The sequence below is a fragment of the Pan troglodytes genome, chromosome 16 (genome assembly GCF_028858775.2).
Source record: "Pan troglodytes isolate AG18354 chromosome 16, NHGRI_mPanTro3-v2.0_pri, whole genome shotgun sequence".
NCBI lineage: Eukaryota > Metazoa > Chordata > Mammalia > Primates > Hominidae > Pan > Pan troglodytes.
The window spans coordinates 18,155,966-18,165,432 of NC_072414.2; the positions used below are offsets into that span (position 1 = coordinate 18,155,966).

A 9,467-nucleotide genomic window follows, 5' to 3' on the forward strand; every position below is an offset into this window, starting at 1 on the left:
TGTGACACATCTATGAACTGATCAACCAAGTGATGAAACTCTTGTCTGGGCTCTCCTTACAGGGGCTTTGTGACACATTTCTACACCAATCACCCTGGGATGGGAACTCTTGTCTACGCTCTGCCGACAGGAGGCTTTACGACTTACCCCTGCACTGATCACTAGGTGATGTAACACTTTACTAGGCTCTGTCTACCCGGGTATTTTCACATATCTCTACACTGATCACCTAAGTGATGTAACCCTTGTCTAGGTTCAGCCTACTGGGGATTTCTGACATACCTATGCACTGATCACCGAAGTGAAGTAAATAATTTCCAGCCTTTATGTATAGGGGACATTGTGATATATCTCTGCTCTGATCACCCAAATGAGGCAAATCTTCTCTAGGCTCCACAGGGAGGGGGCATTGTGACATATTTCTGAACTGATCATCCAGGAGATGTAACTATTCTCCAGGCTATGACTAAAGAGAGTCTGAAGGAGTTGGGAGAGCCTCAGCCAGAATTTCACGGACGGACAAGGGCACAGAGAGGCCATCGGGCTCCCTTGCACGTCAGCCTTGGTGCTCCATGACAGCAGGTCTAGCCAGGAGGCTGGTAAAGAGAGGTAGAGGTCTGCGTTCTGCCGCCGGGCGATCCATGGTGGCAGCTGGGAGGCTGCAGGGGCACGGGCGGGCTGGCGACGGTGGCGCAGAGGCATAGAGGAGGCGAACCACCAGAGGGGCGTCAGGTCTGTACGCTGCATGGCCCCAGTGTTTTGCAGGACGTGGGTCTCCACCCAGCCAAGGGGAGGATGCATTTTATGGGGGTGGGTGGTAGGGTTGGGGAGGGGGTTGTCAAGCGTGGTTGAGGTGATGGAAAGGCCTGAGAGCTCTGCCCAGGCTCCTCCCACAGCCCAGGCATCTGCCCGCAAACACGCACGCGCGCAGTAGTCAGCCCACCTGCTGGTACCTGGGCCGGATCTGGGATCTCTGGGATGCCCAGGAAAGAATGGCTGTTCTCCGCTGTGTGGAGTCTCTCACCGGGCCTACACCTAGAAGGCAGGAATCCCAGGTCGTTCTTCCTGGTGGAGGGAGCGGGGGGAAGACACGCCCCTCCATAGCCAGCCAGGTGTTCCCCACGAAATAGAGGCCACTGCCCTGCCCCGACCCGACCCAGTCCCAACCCCATGTCCTAAATCTCTTCCAGCAGAGCCCGGTATTCTTCCTCGCTGAGGGGTGCTTCCAGCGAGGTGGCCTCTTCCAAGGTCTCCAGCTCCCCCGGGGCCTCTGTTTCTAGGAAAGGTTGCGCCTGCTGCAGAAACTCCGGGCTCGCCAGGAGCTCATCCAGCAGCAGGCCAGAGGGGAGTGCAGAGGAGCATCCCGGCTCCTGGAGCGCCTCGTAGGGCGCCGGGATGCCTTGCATCTGCCCCTGCCATGGGGAGGCCTCCGGGGGCGTGGTTTGTCGAGGTGGAGCTGCCCCGGCTTGGGGTTCCCACGCCGCCCCAGCGACCTGGGGACCTCGGCCCCAGCCCCACCATGGACTCCCCTGGTACGCGGGTGGTGCAAGCACACCTTTGCCCTCTGGCCCCACTTGAGCAGGCCCTGGCTAACCCACCGCGCAAGGGCCTGGCAGGCCGTCGTGCTGCAGTTCCCGGTTCTCCTGGCTTTTGCCCTGGTGCGGAGGCCACCGAGGAGCCTGAGGGTGGGAAAGCGCCCTTTCCGGAGGAGCCGGGGCAGCTTAGGCAAAATCCCCGCATGCCGGGGCAGGTTGGGAGACCCCCTCTACCGGTGCGGCCTGGCTGGGCTGGAGCACAGGGACGGCCCTCGCTCCCTGTCTCACAAAAGCCCCCTGTGGGAGAGCCCCAGGTGCACAGGGCATGTGGGGTGTGGGAAGCCCCGTTCCCCACGCGCCGTTGTAGGCGAAGGAGGCCCACGAGGGAGGAGGGTGACAACTGCCTGGGGCTGCGTTGTACCGGCCGCCTGCCTGCGCGGGTGACCTGTCAGCCTGTCCCGGGTGCCTGGCCCATCGATTCTGAATCCAGATCTGAATCCTGGACTCCGGGAGGCCCATCTATCTGGCCAGCTCTTCCCTGGCGGCAATGCCTGGAAAGCGATCCTTCTCAAAGGCTTGGAGGAGAAGGGCGGTCTGGGATCCGGTGACGGCAGTCCACTTTCTCCTGCCTTCTTGCAGGCCGCGTCTCCTGGGCCAGGGCCGAGATTCCTGCCGGTGCTGCCTCTGCTGGCGTGACCGCTCATTCTGAAACCAAATCTGGACCCTGGGCTCCAGAACGCCGATGCCTGGGGCCAGCCGTTATCTGGTGGCAATGCCCGGGTACGAGTTCCGCTTAAAGCAGGCTCGCAGGGCCTCGCTTTAGCTCGTGGTCCAAACGAGTCTTCTTCGCCGTCCCCATCCCCGGGCTTCCGCGGGGAGGGTGCCATCGAAGGTGTCGGGAGGGCCATCGCGGGGAGCCCCGGCCAGAATTTCACGGACGGACATGGGCAGGGAGAGGCCAGCGGGTTCCCGTGCACCTCAGCCAGCTTGTACACTGCGACAGGTGCAGCCAGGTGGCCTGCCCGGAAAACCAGCCACCGGCTCTTGTAAAGGCCCGCCGTCAGGTAGGCTCCACCCCTTCATGAATGGCGGTGAGCCCTGGGACAGCCCGCCCACCCCGGAAGGGTCCCAGGGCGTCGAGTCCTGTGGCCAGGGGGTGGTGGTGTGTGGGGGGAGGGTGTGGTGATGGTGATAGTGGGGTTGGAGACACAAAGAGGAAGGGGGTGAGGGGGAAGTGGTGAGGGGGCGCGTTTCGGGGGCTGGCTCTCTGGACCACTCCAGGAATCCCGCGGGAACTGTAAGCAACTCTCTGGGCTCCCACACATCTTCAGCAGGGAGAAACCGGCCTGGGAGGGTGGATGGGAGTCTGGAACTGAACCTCCGTGGGAGTCTTGAGTTTTCCAGGCCCTATCTCCGTGAAGGAGGCAGTGCCTGTGGGTGCTGTCATTGCCGGGACAGTCTCACACACGCAGGTGTGTGGCTCTCTTTCATTTCCACGTAGGAGACCAGAGTGAGACCCCAGAGAAAAGATGCCTCCATGGAGTGATGGCCTGACGATGGATTCCCGAGTGTGGCAACATGGGGAGTGTGCAGTGTGGCCGGCTTGGAAACTGGCAAGGAGAGCGAAGGCACCATGCCGGTCTTCCACCCTTCCATGCATGTTTTCGTGTGCCCGCTGATCTCCGGGAGCAAACAGTCAGCATGACACATCTCTGAACTTATCAACAAAGTGATGTAACACTTGTCTGGGCTCTGCCTACAGGGGCTTCATGACGTATCTCTGCACTGATCACTCAAGTGATGGGACTTTTGTCTAGGCTCTGCCTATGGGGGCATTGTGACATATCTCTACACTGATCACCCAGGTGATGTAATACTTGTGTTGCATCTGCCTATGGGGGCATTGTGACATATTTCTGCACTGATCACCCAGGTGATGGGACCCTTGTCTAGGCTCTGTGTATGGGGGCTTTGTGACATATTTCTGCACTGATCACCCAGGTGATGTAACTCTTGACTAGGCTCTGCCTATGGGGCATAGTGACATATCACTGCATTGATCACCGAGGTGGTGTAACTCTTGTCCAGGCTCTGTCTATAGGGGGCCTTGTGACATCTCTCTGCACTGATAATCTAGGTGATGTAACTCTTGCTTATGCTCTGCCTGCAGGGGCATTGTGAAATATCTCTGCACTGAGCACCCAGGTGATGGGACTCTTCTCTATACTCTGCCTAGAGGGGGAGTTGTGACATATCTCTGCACTGATCACCCCGGTGATGGAAGTCTTGTCTAGGCTCTGTCTATGGGGGCATTGTGTCAAATATCTGCACTGATCACTCAGGTGATGTAACGCTCTTCTAGGCTCTGTCTACAGGGATTTTTGTGACATATCACTGCACTGATCACCTATGTGATGTAATCCTTGTATGGGCTTTGCCTACATAAGGCTTTTTGACATATCTATGTACTGATCTCTGAGGTGATGCAACTCTTGTCTAGGCACTGCCTACAGGGGACATTGGTACGTATCTCTGCACTGATCACCCAGGTGATGGCCTCTTGTCTTAGATCTGCCTACATGGACATTGTGAAACAACTCTGAACTGATCAACCAAGTGATGAATCTCTTCTCTAGGCTCTGCCTACAGGGGCTTTGTGACACATCACTGCACTGATCACCCAGCAGAGGGAATTATTGTCTACGCTCTGCCTACAGGAGGCTTTATGACTTATACCTGCACTGATTACCTAGGTGATGTAACACTTGTCTAGGCTCTGCCTAGACGGGAATTCTCACATATCTCTGCACTGATCACCCAGGTGATGTAACTCCTTTCTAGGTTCAGCCTACAGGAGCGTTTTGACATATTTCTGCACTGATCACCCGGCTGATGTATCTCCTGTCTAGGTTCAGCCTACAGGAGCGTTTTGACATATCTCTGCACTGATCACCCAGGTGATTTAACCTTTGTCTAAGCTCTGCCTACAGGGGCATTGTGACAGATCTCTCCACTGCTCACCCAGGTGATGTAACAATTGTCTGGGCTTTTCCTAAAGGGGGCTTTGTGATATACATTTCCAGTGATCAAACAGGTGATGTAACCCTTGTCAAGGTTCTGCTTGCAGGGGCTTTGTGACATATCTGTGCACTGATCACCCCAGGGAGGAAACACTTGTCTACACTCTGCCTGCAGGAGAATTTACAGCTTATCCCTGCACTGATCACTAGGTGATGTAACACTTTTCTAGGCTCTGTCTACACGGGAATTTTCACATATCTCTACACTGGTCACCTAAGTGATGTAACCCTTGTCTAGGTTCCGCCTACTGGGGATTTCTGACATACCTATGCACTGATCACCGAGGTGATCTAAATCATTTCCAGGCTTTTTGTACAGGGGGCATTGTGATATATCTCTGCACTGATCACCCAAATGAGGCAAATCTATAGGCTCCGCAGGGAGTAGGCATTGTGACATATTTCTGAACTGATCATCCAGGAGATGTAACTATTCCCCAGGCTTTGACTAAAGAGCGTCGGATGTTGTTGGGAGAGCCTCAGCCAGTATTTCACGGATGGCAAAGGGCACAGAGAGGCCACCGGTCTCCCTTGCACGTCAGCCGGAGTGCACAATGAGCGCAGGTCTAGCCAGGAGGCTGGCAAAGAGAGCTAGAGGTCTGCTTTCTGCCGCCAGGCGCTCCATGGTGGCAGCTGGGAGGGTGCAGGAACACGGGTGGGCCGGCGACGGTGGCGTGGAGTCACAGAAGAGGCGAGCCGCCGGAGGTGTGTCAGGCCTGGACACTGAATGTTCCCAGCATTTCGAGGGATGGGGATCTCCACCCAGCCCAGGGGAGGACGCATTTTCTGGGGCTGGGGTGTGGGGTTGGGGATGGGGTGGTCAGGCGGCGGTGGGTTGGTGTAAAGGCATGAGAGCTCTGCCCGTGCTGCTACCTCAGCCCAGGCGACTGCCTGCAAACTGGCACGTGTGCAGTGGGCGGCCCACCAGCTGGTACCTTGGCCGGTTCTTGGATCCCCGGGATGCCCAGGAAAGAATGACTATTCTCCAATGTGTGTAGTCTCTCACTGGGCCGAGACCTAGAAGGCAGGAATCCCAGGCCGGTCAGCCTGGTGGAGGGGGCGGGGCAAAGACACGCCCCTCCATAGCCAGCCAGGTGTTCCCCGCGAAAAAGAGGCCACCGCCCTGCCCTGAACTGACCCCATCCCAGCCCTGCGTCCTAAAGCTCCCCCAGCCGAGCCCGGTATTCTTCCTCGCTGAGGGCTGCTTCCAGCGAGGTGGCCTCTTCCAAGGCCTCCAGCTCCCCCGGGGCCTCCGCTTCTAGGAAAGGTTGTGCCTGCTGCAGAAACTCCGAGCTCGCCAGGAGCTCATCCAGCAGCAGGCCGGAGGGGAGAGCAGAGGAGCTCCCTGGCTCCTAAAGTGCCTGGGAGGGCGCCGGGATGCCTTGCATCTGTCCCTGCCATGCAGAGGCCTCCGGGTGCGCGGGCTGGCGAGGTGGAGCTGCCCCGGCTTGGGGTTCCCACACCGGCCTGGCGACCTAGGTTCCCCAGTCCCAGCCAAACCACAGAATCCCCAGGGACGTGAGTGGCGCAAGCACACCTTGGCTGTGCAACCGCGCAAGGGCCCGCAGGCCGTCAAGCTGCAGGTCCTGGTCCTCCCGGCTTTTGCCCCGGTGCGGAGGCCAACGAGGAGCCTGAGGGTGGGAGAGCGCCCCTTCCAGGGGAGCCAGGGCTATGTAGGCAAAATCCCCGCGTGCTGGGGCAGTTTGGGAGATCCCCTCTGATGGCGCAGCCTGGCTGTGCTGGAGCACCGGGACGGCCCTCGCTCCCTGGATCACGAAAGACCCCTCTGGGAGAGCCACAGGTGCGCAGGGCACGTGGGGTGTGAGAAGCCCCATTCCCCACGCGCCAGTATGGGCGAAGGCGACCCAAGATGGAGCAGGGTGAAACCTGTTGGGGGTCACATTGCACCGGCTGCCTGCCTGCATGGGAGGCCTGCCAGCCTGTCCCAGGAGCCTGGCCCTTCAATTCTGAAACCAGATCTGAATCCTGGACTCCGGGAGGCCCGTCCCTCTGGCCAGATCTTCCCTGGCGGGGATGCTTGGAAAGCGATCCTTCTGAAAGGCTCTGAGGAGCAGGGCGGTCTGGGATCCGGTTACTGCAGTCCGCTTTAGCTTGCCTTCTTGCGGGCGGTGTCTCCTGGGCCAGGGCCAAGATTCCCGCCGGTGCTGCCTCAGCTGCCGTGACCTCTCATTCTGAAACCAAATCTGGACCCTGGGCTCCGGAATGCCGATGGCCTGGGTCAGCCATTCTCTGATGTCTATGCCCGGGTACAGGTTCTGCTCAAAGCAGGCTCGCATGTCTGCGCTTTGGCTCAGGGTCCAAACGAGTCTCATTCACTGTCACTGTCCCCGGGCTTCCGCGGGGAGGGTGCGCTCCGAAGGTGTCCGGAAGGCCATCGCGGGGAGAACCGGCCGGAATTTCAGGGACGGACATGGGCAGAGAGAGGCGGGCGGGCTCCCGTGCACCTCAGCCAGCCTGTGCACTGCGGCAGGTGCAGCCAGGAGGCCTGCCCGGACAGCCAGCCAGCGGCTCTTATAAAGGCCCACAGGCAGGGAGGCTCCACCTCTTCATGAATGGCGGTGAGCCCTGGGACAGCATGCCCCACTTGGGAAGGGTGCCAGGGCATCGAGGCCTGCGGTCGTGGGGTGGTGGGTTGTGGGGGATGACGTGGTGATGGTGGTGGTGGGGCCAGAGAGACGAAGAGGAAGGGGGCGAGAGGGAAGGGGTGAGGGGGGCGCGTTTCAGGGGCTGGCTCTCCGGACCTCTCCAGGAATCCCGCGGGAACTGGAAGCCGCTCTCTGGGCTCCCACGCCTCTTCAGCAGGGAGAAACCAGCCTGGGACGGTGGAGGGGAGTGTGGAACTCAACCTCCGTGGGAATCTTGAGTGTTCCAGGCCCTCTCTCCGTGAAGGAGGCAGTGTCTGTGGGTGTCGCCATTGCTGGGTCAGTCTCACACACGCAGGCGTGTGGCTCTCGTTCATTTCCACGTAGGAGACCAGAGCGAGTCCCTAGAGAAATGATGCCGCCCCGACGTGATGTCCTGACGATGGATTCCCGTGAGCGGCAACATGGGGAGTCTGCAGTGTGGCCGATTTGGAAACCGGCAAGGAGAGCAAAGGCACCATGCTGGTCTTCTCCCATTCCCTGCATGTTTCCGGGTGCCCACAGAGCTCTGGGAGCAAACAGTCAGCATAACACATCTCTGAACTTATCAACAAAGTGATGAAACTTTTGTCTAGGCTCTGCCAACAGGGGCTTTGTGACATATCTCTACACTGATCACCAAGGTGATGTAACTCTTGTGTTGGATCTGCCTATGGGGGCAATGTGACATATTTGTGCACTGATAACCCAGGTGATGGGACTCTTGTCTAGGCTCTGTGTATGGGGGCTTTGTGACATATCTCTGCACTGATCACCCAGGTGATGCATCTCTTCTCTATGCTATGCCTACAAGGGGCATTGTGACATATCTCTGCACTGATCACCCAGGTGATGTAACGCTTTTCTAGTCTCACCCTACAGAGGGAGTTGTGACATCACTCTGCATGGATCACCCAGGTTATGTAACTCTTGTCTAGGCTCTGCCTACGGGGGCATTGTGACTTATCTCTGCACTGATCACCCAGGAGGTGTGATTCTTGTCTATGCTCTGCCTAGAGGGACATTGGGACATATATCTGCACTGATCGCTGAGGTGATGTAAAACTTGTCTAGGCTTTGCCTACAATGGGATTTATGACATATCTCTGCACTGATCACCCAGGTGATGTAACTCTTGTCTAGGCTCTGCCTACAGGGGCATTTTAACATATCACTCCACTGACAACAGAGATGATGTAACTCTTGTACAGGCTTTGACGACAGGGGGCATTGAGACATATCTGTGCACTGATCACCGAGGTGATGCAACTATTGTCTGGGATCTGCTTACAGGGGGCATTGTGACATATCACTGCCCTGATAACCCAGGTGATGTAACTCTTGTCTAGCCTCTGCCTACTGGAGTCATTGTGACATATCTCCGCACTGATCACCCAGGTTATGTCACTTTTGTCAAGGATATGGCTACAGGGACATTATGACTTGTCACTCCACTGATCACACAGCTGATGAAACACTTGTCTAGGCTCTGGCTACAGGGGGCTTGTGACACATCTCTGCACTGGTCACCCAGGTGATGTAACCCTTTTCTGGGCTCTGCGAAAAGGGGGCATTGTGACATAACTCTCCACTGATCACCCAGGTAATGGGACTCTTGCCTAGGCTCTGCCTACAGTGGCATCGTGACTTATCTCTGCACTGATCACCCAGGAGGTGTGACTCTTGTCTATGCTCTGCCTAGAGGGACATTGGGACATATATCTGCACTGATCGCTGAGGTGATGTAAAACTTGTCTAGGCTTTGCCTACAGTGGGATTTATGACATATTTCTTCACTGATCACCCAGGTGATGTAACTCTTGTCTAGGCTCTGCCTACAGGGGCATTTTAACATATCACTCCACTGACAACAGAGATGATGTAACTCTTGTACAGGCTTTGACGACAGGGGGCATTGAGACATATCTGTGCACTGATCACTGCATAGATGCAACTATTGTCTGGGATCTGCTTAGAGGGGACATTGTGACATATCACTGCCCCGATAACCCAGGTGATGTAACTCTTGTCTAGCCTCTGCCTACTGGATTCATTGTGACATATCTCCACACTGATCACCCAGGTTATGTCACTTTTGTCAAGGATATGGCTACAGGGACATTATGACATGTCACTCCACTGATCACACAGCTGATGAAACACTTGTCTAGGCTCTGGTTACAGGGGGCTTGTGACACAACTCTGCACTG

At 57.0% G+C, this 9,467-nt stretch overlaps 2 pseudogenes; both read right to left on the reverse strand.

Annotated features, from left to right (window-relative positions):
- Window positions 1–1,175: 1,175 nt before the first annotated feature.
- On the reverse strand, window positions 1,176–2,443 carry LOC112208113 (double homeobox protein 4-like protein 4; annotated as a pseudogene).
- Window positions 2,444–5,873: 3,430 nt separating this feature from the next.
- LOC112208109 (double homeobox protein 4C-like) lies at window positions 5,874–7,814 on the reverse strand (annotated as a pseudogene).
- Window positions 7,815–9,467: the final 1,653 nt, after the last annotated feature.